This window comes from Oncorhynchus keta, chromosome 1, assembly GCF_023373465.1.
Source record: "Oncorhynchus keta strain PuntledgeMale-10-30-2019 chromosome 1, Oket_V2, whole genome shotgun sequence".
NCBI classification, from domain to species: domain Eukaryota; kingdom Metazoa; phylum Chordata; class Actinopteri; order Salmoniformes; family Salmonidae; genus Oncorhynchus; species Oncorhynchus keta.
Genome location: NC_068421.1, coordinates 47,390,386 through 47,412,284, shown reverse-complemented (window position 1 = coordinate 47,412,284; position 21,899 = coordinate 47,390,386).

Here is a 21,899-nt window from a genome sequence, read left to right as displayed (position 1 = left end):
GGGTTATCTGTCATCTATTTGGTGTGTGCTACGGCCCAAACAGTAGCCTGTGTAAAGTTGGTGTAATAAACCGTCAATTCGTAAACTCAAGCCTCTGTCTGAACAATTGTTCATTTATGATCTAGTCAGGTCATTACATTGGTGTCAGAAGTAAAAACGTTGATACAAGTTAGCCAGCTAGCTAGCTGACTTATGTGGCTAGCTACCGTAGGTGAGAACGGGGATTAAAAATGCTTTGAGGGAATCCGAAAGTGAAGGTGGAGGTAGGGGACGATTATGGCCAAGGAGGTGCGTGTGAATGGACGTCGGGGGCTGTCACGTAGAGTAGGCCAGAAGGCTAAACTGGATAACCTAACCTCTATCAAAATAAAAAGATGGCGGAACCGCAAAAGTTCTTCTGTGCAAAGGTGTTTATTTACAAGTGAATTCCGGAACAAAAAACAACAGTACTGCCATCATCGTCTACCTTATGGGACAGCTTAAAAACAATGCTGCCCCATCCACAGCTCAATCAAAAAAAAAAACTCCCCCATGACTGAAAGAGAGGCTCCTTTTGTAGGGCTAAGCCCCTCCCCTCAGAACAATTAACCCTGGTTAATTAATCAATTAACAATACAAACCTACATTTTCCATGAACTAAACATACTAAAGGATATACATTGCAACACGGTTTTAAACAATATCACAACATAACATTTACAAAATTACATCACTACTGACAATATCTTTCAATATGCCCATATGCATTAATGAGCCATTTGAGACAGGCACTATAAAGCCAACCCAATTCCCTTAGCTCGGGTCCTTTTCCAGCATACCCGGAAGCTACAGAGATGGAGAGAGAGGAACAGAACAAACAAACAAACAATGCGCTCATCCACCACATTGATAAGTATAATAATTATTGTATCTCTCAAATATGCACATTGACAAGTGTGAAATGCATGCACCAAGACAGAAGTTAATTTGTGTGTCGACCCACATTGTTAACTTATCTTATAATGGCGCAGGGAGGAGTGATGAATATGTGTGTGTGTTAAAGAACCAAATGCTGCCCGCGGCCAGTGACGGACTTCTACGTCACAGGGGCTCTGTCTGAGGAGATCGCCAGGGCGTCGGAGCGCAGAGGCCGCTTGAGGGAGGACGTTAGAGCGATGGCGGCTGAAGCGGGCATGAGTGCTTCGTCGAATGTATTTCGCGCGGATTCTGGTGGGCGGACCGAAGTGGTGACGTCGACGCGGCATGACGAGGAATCTGGGGCTCAGGATGTAAACAAACATGGCGGCGCCCAGTTCCCGGCTGCGTCCGTATCTGTTAAGACCCCGAAGTATTCCGGTAAGGCGGATTGGGAAGCTTTTCATGCTCAGTTTGAACTGTTAGCTCATTTTAGGGGGTGGTCGGATGAAGAAAGGGCACTGCAGTTGGCTTTATGCCTCACGGATGAAGCTCTGGCCTGTTTGATATTGATTAGCCCCGAGGACAGGCATGATTATGGGGCTTTAGTGGGAGCACTGAGGAGGCGCTATGGACAGTGTGTACAGCCCGGGCTACTGCGCTCCGAACTGAGTAATAGACGCAGGCAGCCTGGAGAGCCTCTACAGGTGCTAGCTAATGACATTGAGAGCCTCTCTCGGCGGGCATATGCTCACATGCCCCCCTCCGTCCAGCCCGGAGCCGGAAAAGCCTGCTTGGGTGGCCGAAATGACAAAACTCATTCGTGCTGTGTCGCTACAGGCGGAACGAAACACACGCCCTGGTCCCAGGGTCTGCTGGGGTTGTGGCCAGCCAGGCCATCTGCGCCGAGATTGCCCCATGTCCCCCAGAGCTCAGGGAAATGGCTCGGGGTCCGCATAGACCGGGTAGTGCGGACCCCTGGCTTTCTATCCCAACCACCATAATCTTCAGGAGGAGCCCACCGGCACAGACGGGGAAGCAAGGCTCCACTTCCCCCAGAAGCAGACGAGGGCAAGCGGATGGAGCCTGTTGTTGTGGTGGGCCGGACCTGTGTTGGGGACTTTTGTCATGTCCCTGTCACTGTGGAGGGGGTGCCCTGCTCCGCCCTGGTGGACACTGGGTCCACAGTAAACCTGGTGAGGCCAGATATTGTGCCAGGTTGGACTCAGTGTGAGCCTACAACTGTGCAGCTCCGCACAGTCACAGGTGAGCTGGCACCCATGAAAGGGAAGGGAATAATGACTCTGACAGTAGGGGGCAGGACTGTGCGTCATCCTGTGTGGGTGGCGGCTGTGCAGGACCCTTGTATCCTGGGGTTGGACTTTCTTAGGAGCACAGGCTGCCAGTTAGACCTAAATAGGGGCACACTGAGCTTCCAGGGAGGGACGGAAGTCACCATGCCCCCCCCTAATGTCACATTCACTCAACCCAACAAACCCTTTACTCCAACAGTTAAAGCGCAGAGACTCATGGCTGCGCCCCCTCCCCCACAGCTGTGTGTGACTTTTCCCCAGTCCCCCTGTCACCTACGGCGGTGTGTTACATTCCCCCAGCTACCGCCATGACACAGCCCTCTGTGAGCCCGGGCCGCACCCCCCCAGCCCAGCTACCCCAGATGGGAGAGGAGAGGACACTGTCTGCAGTGAGGGATATATGGGGGAGGAACTGTGTTGGTCTTGACCCTGAGCAGCAGGAACGGTTGTGGCAGTTGCTGTTTGAATTCAGAGACAGCTTTGCGTTGAGTGAGGAAGAGGTGGGTCAGACTCATCTGGTGCAGCATGAGATCGACACAGGTGATGCTCGACCCATCAAGATGCGTCCCCGCCGTATCCCGCTGGCATGCCAGGAGGCGGCAGACAAGGCTGTGTTGGAGATGCAGCGGGCAGACTTCATTGAGCCCTCAGACAGCCCCTGGGCGGCGCCAGTCGTCATGGTTCCGAAGAAGGGGGGCAAGCTGAGGTTCTGTGCGGACTACAGGCGGCTGAATGAGGTAACCAGGAAGGACTCATACCCCATACCACGTATCGATGAGTCGCTGGACCTGGTTAGGGGTCCTCCTGGTTCTCCTCACTAGACCTCCGCAGTGGCTACTGGCAGGTGCCCCTCTCCCCAGAGGCCAGAGCCAAAACTGCGTTCTCCACTAACAGAGGACACTGGCAGTTCAAGGTCCTGTGCTTTGGCCTGTGCAACGCTCCAGCTACTTTTGAGCGTTTGATGGACAGGGTGCTGGATGGCATCCCCCGACAGCAGTGTCTGGTAGACCTCGATGACATCCTGGCCCATGGCAGCTCCTTCCAGTCAGCCCTGGGGCGCTACGGCGTGTGCTGGAGAGGGTGGCTGCCGCAGGTCTGAAGCTCCACCCCGAGAAGTGCCACTTCATGAGGAGAGAGTGTCCTTCTTGGGCCACCGAGTGGGGAAGGAGGGGATCAGCACCATGGAGGACAAGGTAGGGGCTGTCAGAGACTGGCCCACCCCCACCGACCAGCGTTAGCTGAAGAGCTTCCTGGGCCTGGCCTCGTACTACAGGAGGTTTGTACGGGGCTTCTCAAGCGTTGCTGCTCCACTGAACCGCCTGCTGCCGAAGGACAAGGCTTTCACTTGGACAGTGGAGTGTGAGGAGGCGTTCAACACCCTCAAACGTGCACTGATCGAGGCCCCGTGCTCGCCCCCTGACCTCACCTTGCCCTTTATCCTGGACACAGACGCGAGCAATGTGGGCATGGGTGGGGTGCTGGCCCAGGTGGGGCCAGAGGGGGAGAGAGTGGTGGCGTACTTCAGCAAAACATTTGACAAACATGAGCGCCGCTACTGTGTCACCCGGCGGGAGCTCTTGGCTGTTGTGGCTTCCGTCAAACACTTCAAGTACTACCTGGGTGGTCTGCCCTTTACTGTAAGGACTGACCACTCTGCTCTCCAGTGGCTCATGTCTTTCAGAGAGCCAGAGGGGCAGGTGGCACGCTGGTTGGAGGAGCTTCAGCCGTATGACTTCACGGTGGTGCACAGGGCAGGGGCACGCCACTCCAACGCCGACGCCATGTCCCGTCGGCCCTGTACTGCAGACGGCTGCCGCCACTGTGAACGGAGAGAGGGACGGGAGAGAGAGCTGCGGGCAGAGGAGGGTGTCTGTGCCACAGTGTGTCGGGCGAGCGGGCCTGTCTGCTGTGAGCTGCAGACTGTCGACGTGGCTGAATGGCGGCAGCAGCAGGGACGGGACACAGACCTACAGCCAGTGCTACAGTGGGTAGAGGCGCAGGTGAGGCCACCATGGGAAGAGGTGACAGCGCTCTCACTTGCGACCAAAGGGTTGTGGTCGAAGTTTGAGAGACTGCGGCTGGCTGATGGCGTGCTACAGCCGGCATGGAAGGAGTCAGCTACGGGAGAGGAGAGGTGGCAGGTGGTGGTCCCAAAAGCATTGCGGGAGGCTGTGCTCCAGAGTACTCATGGGGGGGTGGGGACTGGACACTTTGGGGTCACAAAAACACTGCGTCGTCTCCGTCAGGGCTTCTACTGGGGGCAGCACAAGAGGGATGTGGAGGACTTTTGTCGCCGCTGTGACAACTGCACAGCGAGAAAGGGCCCCCCAGGCCGCTCTCATGCTCAGCTCCAACAGTTCCCAGTGGGGGCTCCCATGGAGAGGGTGGGAGTGGATGTAGTTGGGCCGTTCCCCACCACAGACAGTGGAAACCGCTGGGTGCTCACGGCCATGGACTATTTCACAAAATGGCCCGAGGCCTATGCTCTGCCTGACCAGGAGGCAGAGACCATCGTCGACGCCCTGACAGCGGGGATGTTCAGCAGGTTTGGAGCTGCAGAGTCCATCCACAGCGACCAAGGCAGAAACTTTGAGTCCCGTGTGTTCGCCACCATGTGTGAGAGGCTGGGTATGCACAAGACCCGCACTACTCCTCTCCATCCTCAAAGTGATGGCCTTGTGGAGCGCTTCAACAAAACGCTTGGGCAGCAGCTGGCCATCGTCTCTTCCAAACACCAGCGTGACTGGGACAAGCACCTGCCTATGGTCCTCATGGCATGCCGCTCCGCTGTCCAAGACTCCACTTCCTGCACGCCTGCCCTCCTCATGCTGGGGAGAGATCCGCACCCCTGCGGAGATGGCGTTTGGTCGGCCCCTGGATAGCCCTCATGTTCCTCCGGGGCCGGAGTATGCCCGGAGACTCCAGGACCGCCTGGAGACAGCCCACACCTTCGCCAGAGAGCAGCTGGTGAATGCAGGTGTGAGGCAGAAAAGGAACTATGACGTGCACACCCGGGGAAGGCACTTTGTGGCTGGGGAGCTGGTCTGGGTCTACAGCCCCTAAGGAAAAAAGGCAGATGCCCCAAGTTGGACAGTCACTGGGTGGGACACTGCAGTGTCCTGGAGAGGGTAGGGGAGGTTGTGTACCGGGTGCAGCTTCCTCCCAGGGGAGAAAGGTGGCACTGCACCGGGACAGGTTAGCCCCATACAGAGGGGCCTCTTCTCCCCAAACCCCAGGAACCCCCACAATTCCCCTCTCTGGCAATGACATTCTCCAGGCACCCACCCTCAGGTGCCGCAGACAAGGCTCCAGACAGCCCACTCCCCCTGTCTCCCCCCCTGTGTCACCGCGTGGTTCCCCAGAGCCACGGACTGTATTACCCGTTCCCGCTTCCTTGTCACCCATATCCCTGCCTTCATCCCCTGGGTCCCAGAGGGGCACTCTGCGACCATCACGGCCACGCAGGCAAAGGAGACCTCCGGGTCGCTTCAGAGACTTTGTTTTGTTCCCTCGGGGACGAGGGACTTTGTGGTGGGGGGGCTGTGTAGCGATCCGCACAGACAGCTGTGTGTTATGTGTTAGGCTAGGAGGTGGTTGTGTTGTACTGACCAGTACATTACATTTACATTTACATTTAAGTCATTTAGCAGACGCTTTTATCCAGAGCGACTTACAAATTGGTGCATACACCTTATGACATCCAGTGGAACAGCCACTTTACAATAGTGCATCTAAATCTTTTTAGGGGGGGGGGTGAGACGGATTACTTACCCTATCCTAGGTATTCCTTGAAGAGGTGGGGTTTCAGGTGTCTCCAGAAGGTGGTGATTGACTCCGCTGTCCTGGCGTCGTGAGGGAGTTTGTTCCACCATTGGGGGCCAGAGCAGCGAACAGTTTTGACTGGGCTGAGCGGGAACTGTACTTCCTCAGTGGTAGGGAGGCGAGCAGGCCAGAGGTGGATGAACGCAGTGCCCTTGTTTGGGTGTAGGGCCTGATCAGAGCCTGGAGGTACTGAGGTGCCGTTCCCCTCACAGCTCCGTAGGCAAGCACCATGGTCTTGTAGCGGATGCGAGCTTCAACTGGAAGCCAGTGGAGAGAGCGGAGGAGCGGGGTGACGTGAGAGAACTTGGGAAGGTTGAACACCAGACGGGCTGCGGCGTTCTGGATGAGTTGTAGGGGTTTAATGGCACAGGCAGGGAGCCCAGCCAACAGCGAGTTGCAGTAATCAAGACGGGAGATGACAAGTGCCTGGATTAGGACCTGCGCCGCTTCCTGTGTGAGGCAGGGTCGTACTCTGCGGATGTTGTAGAGCATGAACCTACAGGAACGGGACACCGCCTTGATGTTAGTTGAGAACGACAGGGTGTTGTCCAGGATCACGCCAAGGTTCTTAGCGCTCTGGGAGGAGGACACAATGGAGTTGTCAACCGTGATGGCGAGATCATGGAACGGGCAGTCCTTCCCCGGGAGGAAGAGGAGCTCCGTCTTGCTGAGGTTCAGCTTGAGGTGGTGATCCGTCATCCACACTGATATGTCTGCCAGACATGCAGAGATGCGATTCGCCACCTGGTCATCAGAAGGGGGAAAGGAGAAGATTAATTGTGTGTCGTCTGCATAGCAATGATAGGAGAGACCATGTGAGGTTATGACAGAGCCAAGTGACTTGGTGTATAGCGAGAATAAGAGAGGGCCTAGAACAGAGCCCTGGGGGACACCAGTGGTGAGAGCGCGTGGTGAGGAGACAGATTCTCGCCACGCCACCTGGTAGGAGCGACCTGTCAGGTAGGACGCAATCCAAGCGTGGGCCGCGCCGGAGATGCCCAACTCGGAGAGGGTGGAGAGGAGGATCTGATGGTTCACAGTATCGAAGGCAGCCGATAGGTCTAGAAGGATGAGAGCAGAGGAGAGAGAGTTAGCTTTAGCAGTGCGGAGCGCCTCCGTGATACAGAGAAGAGCAGTCTCAGTTGAATGACTAGTCTTGAAACCTGACTGATTTGGATCAAGAAGGTCATTCTGAGAGAGATAGCGGTAGAGCTGGCCAAGGACGGCACGCTCAAGAGTTTTGGAGAGAAAAGAGAGAAGGGATACTGGTCTGTAGTTGTTGACATCGGAGGGATCGAGTGTAGGTTTTTTCAGAAGGGGTGCAACTCTCGCTCTCTTGAAGACGGAAGGGACGTAGCCAGCGGTCAGGGATGAGTTGATGAGCGAGGTGAGGTAAGGGAGAAGGTCTCCGGAAATGGTCTGGAGAAGAGAGGAGGGGATAGGGTCAAGCGGGCAGGTTGTTGGGCGGCCGGCCGTCACAAGACGCGAGATTTCATCTGGAGAGAGAGGGGAGAAAGAGGTCAGAGCATAGGGTAGGGCAGTGTGAGCAGAACCAGCGGTGTCGTTTGACTTAGCAAACGAGGATCGGATGTCGTCGACCTTCTTTTCAAAATGGTTGACGAAGTCATCTGCAGAGAGGGAGGAGGGGGGATTCAGGAGGGAGGAGAAGGTGGCAAAGAGCTTCCTAGGGTTAGAGGCAGATGCTTGGAATTTAGAATGGTAGAAAGTGGCTTTAGCAGCAGAGACAGAGGAGGAAAATGTAGAGAGGAGGGAGTGAAAGGATGCCAGGTCCGCAGGGAGGCGAGTTTTCCTCCATTTCCGCTCGGCTGCCCGGAGCCCTGTTCTGTGAGCTCGCAATGAGTCGTCGAGCCACGGAGCGGGAGGGGAGGACCGAGCCGGCCTGGAGGATAGGGGACATAGAGAGTCAAAGGATGCAGAAAGGGAGGAGAGGAGGGTTGAGGAGGCAGAATCAGGAGATAGGTTGGAGAAAGTTTGAGCAGAGGGAAGAGATGATAGGATGGAAGAGGAGAGAGTAGCGGGGGAGAGAGAGCGAAGGTTGGGACGGCGCGATACCATCCGGGTAGGGGCAGTGTGGGAAGTGTTGGATGAGAGCGAGAGGGAAAAGGATACAAGGTAGTGGTCGGAGACTTGGAGGGGAGTTGCAATGAGGTTAGTGGAAGAACAGCATCTAGTAAAGATGAGGTCAAGCGTATTGCCTGCCTTGTGAGTAGGGGGAAGGTGAGAGGGTGAGGTCAAAAGAGGAGAGGAGTGGAAAGAAGGAGGCAGAGAGGAATGAGTCAAAGGTAGACGTGGGGAGGTTAAAGTCGCCCAGAACTGTGAGAGGTGAGCCGTCCTCAGGAAAGGAGCTTATCAAGGCATCAAGCTCATTGATGAACTCTCCAAGGGAACCTGGAGGGCGATAAATGATAAGGATGTTAAGCTTGAAAGGGCTGGTAACTGTGACAGCATGGAATTCAAAGGAGGCGATAGACAGATGGGTAAGGGGAGAAAGAGAGAAAGACCACTTGGGAGAGATGAGGATCCCGGTGCCACCACCCCGCTGACCAGAAGGTCTCGGGGTGTGCGAGAACACGTGGGCGGACGAGGAGAGAGCAGTAGGAGTAGCAGTGTTATCTGTGGTGATCCATGTTTCCGTCAGTGCCAAGAAGTCGAGAGACTGGAGGGAGGCATAGGCTGAGATGAACTCTGCCTTGTTGGCCGCAGATCGGCAGTTCCAGAGGCTACCGGAGACCTGGAACTCCACGTGGGTCGTACGCGCTGGGACCACCAGATTAGGGTGGCCGCGGCCACGCGGTGTGGAGCGTTTGTATGGTCTGTGCAGAGAGGAGAGAACAGGGATAGACAGACACATAGTTGACAGGCTACAGAAGAGGCTACGCTAATGCATGGAGATTGGAATGACAAGTGGACTACACGTCTCGAATGTTCAGAAAGTTAAGCTTAAGTAGCAAGAATCTTATTGACTAAAATGATTAAAATGATACAGTACTGCTGAAGTAGGCTAGCTGGCAGTAGCTGCGTTGTTGACACTACACTAATCAAGTCGTTCCGTTGAGTGTAATAGTTTCTACAGTGCTACTATTCGGGGGCTAGCTGGCTAGCTAGCAGTGTTGTTTACGTTACGTTGTGTTAAAAGAACGACAATAGCTGGCTAGCTAACCTAGGAAATCGCTCTAGACTACACAATTATCTTTGAAACAAAGACGGCTATGTAGCTAGCTATGTAGCTAGCTACGATCAAACAAATCAAACCGTTGTACTGTAATGAAATTAAATGAAAATGTGATACTACCTGACCGGGTTGTTGAATTCGATTCATTTACATTACATTTACATTTAAGTCATTTAGCAGACGCTCTTATCCAGAGCGACTTACAAATTGGTGCATTCACCTTATGACATCCAGTGGAACAGCCACTTTACAATAGTGCATCTAAATCTTTTAAGGGGGTGAGAAGGATTACTTTATCCTATCCTAGGTATTCCTTAAAGAGGTGGGGTTTCAGGTGTCTCCGGAAGGTGGTGATTGACTCTGCTGTCCTGGCGTCGTGAGGGAGTTTGTTCCACCATTGCGGAGCCAGAGCAGCGAACAGTTTTGACTGGGCTGAGCGGGAACTGTACTTCCTCAGTGGTAGGGAGGCGAGCAGGCCAGAGGTGGATGAACGCAGTGCCCTTGTTTGGGTGTAGGGCCTGATCAGAGCCTGGAGGTACTGAGGTGCCGTTCCCCTCACAGCTCCGTAGGCAAGCACCATGGTCTTGTAGCGGATGCGAGCTTCAACTGGAAGCCAGTGAAGAGAGCGGAGGAGCGGGGTGACGTGAGAGAACTTGGGAAGGTTGAACACCAGACGGGCTGCGGCGTTCTGGATGAGTTGTAGGGGTTTAATGGCACAGGCAGGGAGCCCAGCCAACAGCGAGTTGCAGTAATCCAGACGGGAGATGACAAGTGCCTGGATTAGGACCTGCGCCGCTTCCTGTGTGAGGCAGGGTCGTACTCTGCGGATGTTGTAGAGCATGAACCTACAGGAACGGGCCACCGCCTTGATGTTAGTTGAGAACGACAGGGTGTTGTCCAGGATCACGCCAAGGTTCTTAGCGCTCTGGGAGGAGGACACAATGGAGTTGTCAACCGTGATGGCGAGATCATGGAACGGGCAGTCCTTCCCCGGGAGGAAGAGCAGCTCCGTCTTGCCGAGGTTCAACTTGAGGTGGTGATCCGTCATCCACACTAATATGTCTGCCAGACATGCAGAGATGTGATTCGCCACCTGGTCATCAGAAGGGGGAAAGGAGAAGATTAATTGTGTGTCGTCTGCATAGCAATGATAGGAGAGACCATGTGAGGTTATGACAGAGCCAAGTGACTTGGTGTATAGCGAGAATAGGAGAGGGCCTAGAACAGAGCCCTGGGGGACACCAGTGGTGAGAGCGCGTGGTGAGGAGACAGATTCTCGCCACGCCACCTGGTAGGAGCGACCTGTCAGGTAGGACGCAATCCAAGCGTGGGCCGCGCCGGAGATGCCCAACTCGGAGAGGGTGGAGAGGAGGATCTGATGGTTCACAGTATCGAAGGCAGCCGATAGGTCTAGAAGGATGAGAGCAGAGGAGAGAGAGTTAGCTTTAGCAGTGCGGAGCGCCTCCGTGATACAGAGAAGAGCAGTCTCAGTTGAATGACTAGTCTTGAAACCTGACTGATTTGGATCAAGAAGGTCATTCTGAGAGAGATAGCGGGAGAGCTGGCCAAGGACGGCACGTTCAAGAGTTTTGGAGAGAAAAGAAAGAAGGGATACTGGTCTGTAGTTGTTGACATCGGAGGGATCGAGTGTAGGTTTTTTCAGAAGGGGTGCAACTCTCGCTCTCTTGAAGACGGAAGGGACGTAGCCAGCGGTCAGGGATGAGTTGATGAGCGAGGTGAAGTAAGGGAGAAGGTCTCCGGAAATGGTCTGGAGAAGAGAGGAGGGGCGAGAGGAGGAGGGCGATAAATGATAAGGATGTTAAGCTTGAAAGGGCTGGTAACTGTGACAGCATGAAATTCAAAGGAGGCGATAGACAGATGGGTAAGGGGAGAAAGAGAGAATGACCACTTGGGAGAGATGAGGATCCCGGTGCCACCACCCCACTGACCAGAAGCTCTCGGGGTGTGCGAGAACACGTGGGCGGACGAAGAGAGAGCAGTAGGAGTAGCAGTGTTATCTGTGGTGATCCATGTTTCCGTCAGTGCCAAGAAGTCGAGGGACTGGAGGGAGTCATAGGCTGAGATGAACTCTGCCTTGTTGGCCGCAGATCGGCAGTTCCAGAGGCTACCGGAGACCTGGAACTCCACGTGGGTCGTGCGCGCTGGGACCACCAGATTAGGGTGGCCGCGGCCACGCGGTGTGGAGCGTTTGTATGGTCTGTGCAGAGAGGAGATAACAGGGATAGACAGACACATAGTTGACAGGCTACAGAAGAGGCTACGCTAATGCAAGGAGATTGGAATGACAAGTGGACTACACGTCTCGAATGTTCAGAAAGTTAAGCTTACGTAGCAAGAATCTTATTGACTAAAATGATTAAAATGATACAGTATTGCTGAAGTAGGCTAGCTGGCAGTGGCTGCGTTGTTGACTTTGTAGGCTAGCTGGCAGTGGCTGCGTTGTTGACACTACACTAATCAAGTCGTTCCGTTGAGTGTAATAGTTTCTACAGTGCTGCTATTCGGGGCTAGCTGGCTAGCTAGCAGTGTTGATTACGTTACGTTGCGTTAAAAGAACGACAATAGCTGGCTAGCTAACCTAGAAAATCGCTCTAGACTACACAATTATCTTTGATACACAGACGGCTATGTAGCTAGCTATGTAGCTAGCTACGATCAAACAAATCAAACCGTTGTGCTGTAATGAAATGAAATGAAAATGTGATACTACCTGTGGAGCGAAGCGGAATGCGACCGGGTTGTTGAGTGCGGAAGTTCTATTCAGTAGACGTTGGCTAGCTGTTGGCTAGCTAGCAGTGTCTCCTACGTTAAGGACGACAAATAGCTGGCTAGCTAACCTCTGTAAATTAAGATAATCACTCTAAGACTACACGCTCTAAACTACACAATTATCTTGGATACGAAGACAGCAAAGACAACTATGTAGCTAGCTAACACTACACTAATCAAGTCGTTCAGTTGAGTGTAATAGTTTCTACAGTGCTGCTATTCGGTAGACGGACGTGGACGTTTGCTAGCTGGCTAGCTGCTGGGCAGATAGCAGTGTAGACTACGTTAGGGACGAAATACGAAGTTGCAGTAGAAGTGCTGACTGTTTCACTTTGTTGTCCTCTTTCTTTTCCTTTTTCTTCTGTCCTTCTTTTGTCCTTATTTTGTCTTCCTTTCTTCTGTTAACTAGATATTTTTTGTTGTTATTCTTTGTAAGCTAGCTAGCTTCTTCCAGGGGAGTCCCTAGCAACTGCTTAGCAACAAGTAAACAATTCTGCTAGCAATTCAGCTAGCTAAGATAACTGTACAATTTAATGAAAAATAGTTAATTTTTCAAAAGCCTGTCTTTTTTGGTTTGTTCCTTGTTTTGTCTTCTATTGAGTCTTGCAGTTTTCTCTTGATTTTTTCGATGTACTTCACTCTAAAAAACCATTTAAATCTCAATATATACAGGAGCTCATTTTTCAGCAGCTGCTCAATTTAGAACTCCGGAACACACAGACTCAGATTCAGTAGACGTGTGTGTGGTGACGTTGGCTAGCTGTTAGCTGTTAGCTGTTGGCTAGCTAGCAGAGTCTCCTACGTTAAGGACGACAAATAGCTGGCTAGCGAACCTCAGTGAATTAAGATAATCACTCCAAGACTACACACTCTAAACTACACAATTATCTTGGAAACAAAGACAGCTATGTAGCTAGCTAACACTAAGCTAATCAAGTCGTTCAGTTGAGTGAATAGCACTACAGTGATGCTAATACCCGGTGTTCGCGGGGTCCGACCTGTCAATCAACCTGCTATCTGCCAATCACAGGAATGCCTGGAATGTTCTGATGCCGGGCATCCTGGTGGTTGGCGGAGTGGCGTGGAGGGGGGTTGGGCAGGGGGGTGGAGCATTGGAAGTTAAGACCAGGTTCAGCCTTTGTTCTCTCTCTCTTACGTCTGGGTTTCACAAGAGAAGGTCACGATTGGCTTGTGGGTTATCTGTCATCTATTTGGCGTGTGCTACGGCCCAAACAGTAGCCTGTGTAAAGTTGGTGTAATAAACCGTCAATTCGTAAACTCAAGCCTCTGTCTGGACAATTGTTCATTTATGATCTAGTCAGGTCATTACAATAGATTTCTCTGTCTAGTATGTATACAGAACAAAAATATAAATGCAACAATTTCAAAGATTTTACTCAGTTACAGTTCATAGAAGGATTTGAAATTAATTGAAATTAATTCATTAGGCCCTAATCTATGGATTTCCCAAGTGGGCGGCTATGCCCTCCTATGTCCTCCATGGCTGCACCCCTGCCCAGTTATGTGAAATCCATAGACCAGGGCCTAATTAATTAACTTCAATTCACAGATTTCCTTAAAGGTTCTGTAACGCAGTAAAAAAAATGGAAATTGTTGCATTTATATTTATGTTACAGATATGAATGCCAGCTACAGTTATCAACAGGCAATGCTAGCTAGGTGCTTTAGGCTTTAGCCTACACATAGAACTGAATTAGCTGACCATCGTGAATTGACAAGTCAGTCATGAGCGGAGAAGTACTTAACGTCAAAACGTTGTTAGCAAAAACGGCTTAGCTTAACTCGCTGTACTCAATACTGCCCTTGTTAGTTGTGATTGAATGGAAAAGACACACCCAAATCAAGCCACACCCCCAAGACAACTCTTGTTTGCCTTCAGTCATGCCCGGTAGCATTCATTAATTGAGCATTGATGAAAAGCAATGCCAAATCAGGAAGTGCAGTCACCCTTTGAGTGTTTTCTATGGCATATAATTGTTAGTGTAGTAATGGCCAGGGGGTCCTAGGGTCCCAATGTTGTTTTTTTACCTTTATTTGACGAGGCAAGTCAGTTAAGACCAAATTCTTATTTACAATTACGGTCTACCCCTGCCAAACCCTAATGACGCTGGGCCAATTGTGCGCCGCCCTATGGGACTCCCAATCACGTCCGGTTGTGATACAGCCTGGAATTGAACCAGGGTCTGTAGTGATGCCTCTAGCACTGAGATGCAGTGCCTTAGATGTACTTGGAGGGAGTTACTCTTAGGTGTTGTGCAATTTAGATTTGCAGAGCAACTCCTCCCCTGGTTTAGGTGATCATCCCCGCCAAATACACAGTTGTAGTGATTGATTGGAAACAACTTGTGTCAATTAAAACAACATTTCCTAGGGTTTTATACCTGCATCGAGGCTAGTAGACATTGCTGGAAATACTATTAAATGTAAAGTGCCAAAAAAAAAAAAAAAAAAGCATGGCCCTAGTTATAGCTACAAGACAATTAGTTTGAGGAAGAAAAATAGAAGCTTAAAGATAGTAAGATCTATTGAATTTAGCTAGAAACTCAAGTTCAAATGAATGATTTGAAGACAACTAATATATTTACATTTTTGGGAGTTTTATGTATGACCTCCAATGCAAATCAATGACTGTAATATTATATATTATCTTTCCTGTCATTGTGTTGAGTTGAGTGGTCAAATCAATGTCTTGGAAAGCCATTCAGCATTCAAACATTTCACATTTCAATACCAGATACTGGAGAAAAAAATGCTACTAAATACACTCAATTAGTATGTAAACTTCTGACCCACTGGGAATATGATGAAAGAAATAAAAGCTGAAATAAATCACTCAGCTATTTATTCTGACATACACTTAAAATAAAGTGTAAATGTATTTGGCTAAGGTGTATGTAAAAACTTCTGACTTCAACTGTGTGTGCCAACCTCTTTACATACTTAAAGTGAAAATGAGACGAGCTTGAATGAAAGTCTTTCAGGTTTCCGTTCCGTTTGAATGGGTTGTGTTTCACAGTTCCTTCAGAATGTGAATGGACATGATCCGAACAAGTTGTTTCCTTCAAAGTACAGCGCTGTCAGTGAATCATGTAGGCTATACAAGTGGTACATTCTGATTACTATAAAGAATCAATAACCTAATCTTTAAATCAGAAAAGTAAACAAAAAACTGCAGATGTATGACAGGTGACAGAAATCAACCATTTGGCACTAACCTATTTCCATTTGGCACCAACTTCCCCTCCAATACTAAAATATGCATCTGATTATTTAAACTGTATGTACAAAAAAGTATACAAGTATGTGTACATAATGTGCATATTAATATTGCAATATCTTATACTGAAACGTTTAAGTAGTAATGGACATTAAAGCTAATATTTTCGCATATGCCATTGGAAAAAAATATATCTTCAGAAAAACAAGAATCAAATAGAATATGGAAAGACATTTCTCAGATCAAATATAATAGCCCTTTGAATAAGCGTCTCAAACAATATAGTAAGTACAACTCAAAGATTAGAAAAATAACAATGCTGATGAAATATATTAATGTGGATTCTCCAATAGAAATATTGCATAAAACAGTTATCCTAATTACCACCATACTATAACCTATAATTAATATAGATCAAAACTATGAGCTTTGGCAGTGCTACAGCTTTGTAAAGTTGTACCATGCACATGCATAGAGCCATTTTAGTTTGTAGTAGTCAATAAGAGGGCATAAATCATTTGAGAGAAATGCAAAATCGCAACAGTGAGGGTTGAGGTAGAAGTGTGGGCATACAGAAAACAGACCGGTATTGAATTTGATCAGAAAAATCATCCTCCAAAAAACATTGTACCCCTTTCCAATATTACTGTAATAGTTTTCAACAGAGTTTACATGTTGCATATATTTAACCTGTCCACACTGATCCTTTAACTCAACAATCTGACATGACCAGGAGCTGCAGTGCAACCGAAGAGTGTGAGCGGCTGTATACCTCAACACCCACACGTTTCAGGCTGCCTGCACTGCAGTTTCTGTTCAGATTGTCAGATCGTTAAATCTTATTGATGGGGTTTCTGCAATGTTAACCACTACTTTGGCAAATACTACTAAACAGAGTTGCACAGATTATCAAATTTAAGTCATATTGATTTGTGTCTGTCAATGTTAATGTAATAGTGCTATATCTTGTGTCCACATCCTTGGCTGAGCTAGAATCAGAATCATACATGACCCTGAACACAAAGATTTTGAAGTGTCTGCACAGTATGAATCAACACAACATATTTGTGTTCAGGGTCATGTATGATTCATGCCGTGAATCCTTTAGTTTTTTCTCAGTGCATTAACTGCAGAAATATAAGATGTAGTGTTTTACATTCTGTCACGAGTAACTGCAAATGAGAAGAGAATAATCATGTTCAGCAAAATCATGTTCGTAGAAACTAAATCTAAGTTAATCTTGAAAAGCACTGAATTTGGAACATGGTCAGCAAAAACAGCATAGTTCTTGTATGCAAGAAGTTGCAGATTTTAATAATTTAAAAAGGCACAAGAATAACCATTTAATAATTGCAATATAAGGGCTCATTCCTTTTGGAAATTCTTCCTGATCTACGTGGATTGCATTCGATTCTGTTTTCACTGCAGGACCTGAGAAAGTACTTGTCAAAACTGGTCTTTTTACTTGTCTACTTGTTGCTGTTCCCTGTCAAACTGTCTTTGAAGATTCAACACTAGCGCTCTATCCTCACTCACTTGCTGTACCTGTTGAATTTACAGGTCAGCCTGTGCACAATCTATATTGAAATTGGCTCTGGGATCTTGGCGTCTTGAGTCCAGACTCGGTCTCTTCCAGGTGTTTTGTCTTCTGGCTCCTCTTCTTACCCCTCCTTGAGGTAGGTTTGTTCCACCGTTTCTATTGTCCCAATATTTTATCTGATCCTGTGAGTCCTTTGATTTAAGATTGCAACCCCTAACACTGACATTTATATTGTGTGGGACTAAGGTTGGATTTTGATTAATTGAAGTTGGTCCACAATGTGATACAGGTATCACCACAGACTCTGAAGAAACCCCACACTCAGTTACAGTCTCCTCACTGTTTAAAGGTACAAATGGAGTATGAAACTTTGTGAATTGTTTTTGATGGAGGGCCGTCTCTCCAATGGCCTGGTAAAATATCACTCTTTGTTTATTATGTATACAAGTTATTTCATTCTCTTGCCCAGAGGAATCAGTCTTGGCACACCTCCCCAAGTGTTCTTTTTCCTTATTTGCTGCTAGAGGGCTTGCCATCCTTCACTATGGGGCTTGGTTTGAAAACAAGGTCCACGTTTATGGGGCTGGTCAAGGTGCCCTTTGAGGTCACTTTGACAGACTGACGGTCCACCTCTATCTGCTTCCATTTCTGGAGGATAGTAGGGCTGGCTTCATAGCTGGTGGGCCTTTCCAGGCTGCGGAATAAGTTCCGTGCGGTGGACTTCACAATTGTGGGTTCCATCACTCGCCCTTCAGGTAGCCGCTTTGGTGGGGTGCACGGCGAACACACTATTGGCTTGAAATGATTCAGCTCCTCAGAGATACTGTCATTGCTCTCAGGGCTAATGGACCTCTCCTGTTTCGACTGGGGGACCATAAAAGGTGTTGATGAAGCCATGATGACGCCTCGCCAGCTATGCCTCTTGTCTTGGATAATCATGAGTGCTGAAAGAGATTGGCTGTTCTCAGAGGACAGAAGGATTCCTGCATTGTAGCTGAGAGAAATACTTGCCTTCTGTAGCTCAGTTGGTAGAGCATGGCGCTTGTAACGCCAGGGTAGTGGGTTCGATTCCCGGGACCACCCATACGTAGAATGTATGCACACAGTCGCTTTGGATAAAAGCGTCTGCTAAATGGCATATTATTATTATTATTATTATAACAAACCAACAAAAAGAGGAAGACCAATGTTTTAAAAGGTCATGAAGTCAAAATCATATTTTTCATGAAATTTGCTTATTTTGATGAAACCAGATCAAAGTATGATTACCAAAGTACAAAAAATGACTGTTGCTTCTACATTGATGAAGTTTGATCATAAAGTTACTGGTCCCATCCCATGTTAAACACTTAGATTCAATGAGGCAGGATTATTAAGGGTAGGGTGACATTAGGGTGACATCACCAATGCTCCCTCAAAGTTTTTGGGGTACTGAGCAAATTACAGGCCTACATTTCATAAGACTTAAAAACATTTTAACATTATGAAGGGCTTGACATAAATGTATGATTTTTTACTTAGTCTAACACCATGAGCCAAATAGGTGAGTGTAAATTGCATTCTATTGTATGATGCAAGAAACCACTTTACAAAATAAATTGTATTATTATTACCATGCAGAGAATTAGACACTGTAGGCTACCCCTCTGCCCATTGGCTTATTTGCATATTCAAGCCTGTCTCAAATTACAACACAGCCCCTTTTTAAAGACAGCTTAAAATGTAGCCTACATGTTTTGTGCTCTTGTAGGAAGCAGTAACTCCCCATTGCTGACCTACACCTGGGCTAATAACTCACTAACTAGCAAACAATATCAATACATGTTAACATGTGCAGCTCTGATCTGAAAAGCGCATTCATTCACTTGCAGGTTATTGAAAGACCCCTCATCGGCTACCGGACGAATTGTACTGCATTGCGCTCTGGCTATGCCTACAACAAAATCACAGACTCAATCTTAGGAATTGGTTTGTTGCATTGAAAAGGGACTGATAACGTTGATTTGATCACAGAAAAAAAACATTGATCTATATATTGCAAACTAATGTGGTGAACTCAGTGAAGTTCAATCTCTTGCCCCTCTGCGCGGCCTGGCATTTCTTCTGCCATGCAGTCCTGTGCACACACACAGCTTAGAGGAAACATTGGACATCACCCTAACTATGATATTCTCTTACCTAATTTAAATAAGTACCACCTTGTAACCTACAGCGGAGAAGGCAAGTTTGCGGAGGGGCGTGGTTTGTATGCAGTACCTTCAGAAAGTATGGACTTACTCCACATTTTGTTGTGCTACACCCTGAATTCAAAATGTCTTACCCATCTACACACTATACCCCATGACAAAGTGAACACATTTTTATAAATTTTTGCAAATTACAGCTGTGAGTCTTTCTGGGTAAGTCTAAGAGCTTTGCACACCTGGATTGTACAATATGTGCACATTATTTTTTAAATTATTCAAAATGGTTGTTGATCATTGCTAGACAGCCATTTTCAAGTCTTGCCATAGGTTTTCAAGCCTATTTAAGTAAAAATGTAACAAAGCCACTCAGGAACGTCTTGGTAAGCAACTCCAGTGTATATTTGGCCTTGTGTTTTAGTTTATTGTAGTAAATTGTTGGAAAGCAGACAACCAGGTTATCCTCTTAGATTTTGTCTGTGCTTAGCTTTATTCCATTTCGATGATAGGCATACCCGTAACATGATGCAGCCACCCCCATACTGTGTTGTTTTGGATTTGCCCCAAAACAGAATGCTTTGTATTCAGGACATAATGTTCATTTCTTTGCCACATTTTTAGCACTTTTACTTTAGTGCCTTATTGCAAACAGGATGCATGTTTTGGAATATTTTTATTCTGTACAGGCTTACTTCTTTTCACACTTATTTAGGTTAGTATTATGGAGTAACGACAATGTTGTTCATCCATCCTTAATATTTTCTCCTATCACAGCCATTAAATTAATTGTTTTAAAGGTCACCATTGGCCTTATGGTTAAATCTCTGAGCGGTTTCCTTTCTCTCTGGCAACTGCTTTCTTTTCTACCAATAGGTGCCCTTCTTTGCAAGGCATTGGAAATCCTCCCTGGTCTTTGTGTTTGAATCTGTGTTTGAAATTCACTGCATGACAGAGACCTTACAGAAAATTGTATGTGTGTGGGGTACAGACATGAGGTAGTCATTCAAAACTCATGTTAAACACTATTATTGCAAGTTGATTGCAACGTAGGTGACTTGTGAGAATGCTATTCATTGACTACAGCTCAGCGTTCAAACCAAAGTGCCCAAAAAAGCTAAACTAAGGACCCTGGAACTAAACACCTCCCTCTGCAACTGGATCCTGGACTTCCTGAAAGGCTGCCCCCAGGTGGTGAGGGTATGCAATAACACATCTGCCACACTGATCCTCAACATGGGGTTCCCTCAGGGGTGCGTGGTTAATCCCCTCCTGCACTCCCTATTCACCCACGACTGCGTGGCCAGCTCGCCTCCAACACTATCGTTAAGTTTGCTGACAACACAAAGGTGGTAGGCCTGATCACAGAGAACAATGAGACAGCCTGTAGGGAGGAGGTCAAAGATCTGGCAGTGGGGTGCCAGGACAACAACCTCCCTCAACGTGAGCAAGACAAAGGAGATGATCATGGACTACAGGAAAAGGGAGGCTGAACACACCACAATTCACATCGACGGGGCTGTAGTGGAGCAGTTCGAGAGTTTTAAGTTCCTTGATGTCCACATCACCAACAAACTATCATGGTCCAAACACACCAAGAAAGTTGTGAAGAGGGCACGATGACACCTTTTCCCCCTCCAGAGACTGAAAAAAATGTGGCTCGGGTCTCCAGATCCTCAAAAAGTTCTGCACCATTGAGAGTATCCTGACTTGTTGAATCACCACCTGGTATGGCAACTGCTCGGCATCTGACCATAAGGCACTACAGAGGGCCAAGTTTTCTGCCATCCAGGATCTACACTAACATTCAAAAGTATGGGGTCACTTAGAAATGTCCTTGTTTTGAAAGAAAAGCCATTTTTTTTGTCCATTAGAATAACATCAAATTGATCAGAAGTACAGTGTAGACCTCGTTAATGTTGTAAATGACTATTGTAGCTGGAAATGGCTGATTTGTTACAGAATCTCTACATAGGCATACAGAGGCCCATTATCAGCAACCATGACTCCTGTGTTCCAATGGCACGTTGTTAGCTAATCCAAGTTTATCATTTTAAAAGGTTAATAAATCATTAGAAAACCTTTTGAAATTATGTTAGCACAGCTGAAAACTGTTGGGTTGTTTAAAGAAGCAATAAAACTGGCCTCCTTTAGACTAGTTGAGTATCTGGAGCATCAGCACTTATGGGTTAGATTACAGGCTCAAAATGGCCTCGGTGCACAACTGAGCAAGAGGACAAGTACGTCTAGTTTGAGAAACAGACGCCTCATGAGTCCTTAACTGGCAGCTTCATTAAGTAGTACCCGAAAAAACACCAGTCTCAACGTCAACAGGCAACTTCGGGATGCTGGCCTTCTTTTTATTTATTTATTTTACCTTTATTTAACTAGGCACGTCAGTTAAGAACAAATTCTTATTTTCAATGACGGCCTAGGAACAGTGGGTTAACGTTAACCCACTGTTCCTAGGCCGTCATTGAAAATAAGAATCTTGCCGAGGTTCAGCTTGAGGTGATGATCCGTCATCCACACTGATATGTCTGCCAGACATGCAGAGATGCGATTCGCCACCTGGTCATCAGAAGGGGGAAAGGAGAAGATTAATTGTGTGTCGTCTGCATAGCAATGATAGGAGAGACCATGTGAGGTTATGACAGAGCCAAGTGACTTGGTGTATAGCGAGAATAGGAGAGGGCCTAGAACAGAGCCCTGGGGGACACCAGTGGTGAGAGCGCGTGGTGAGGAGAAAGATTCTCGCCACGCCACCTGGTAGGAGCGACCTGTCAGGTAGGACGCAATCCAAGCGTGGGCCGCGCCGGAGATGCCCAACTCGGAGAGGGTGGAGAGGAGGATCTGATGGTTCACAGTATCGAAGGCAGCCGATAGGTCTAGAAGGATGAGAGCAGAGGAGAGAGAGTTAGCTTTAGCG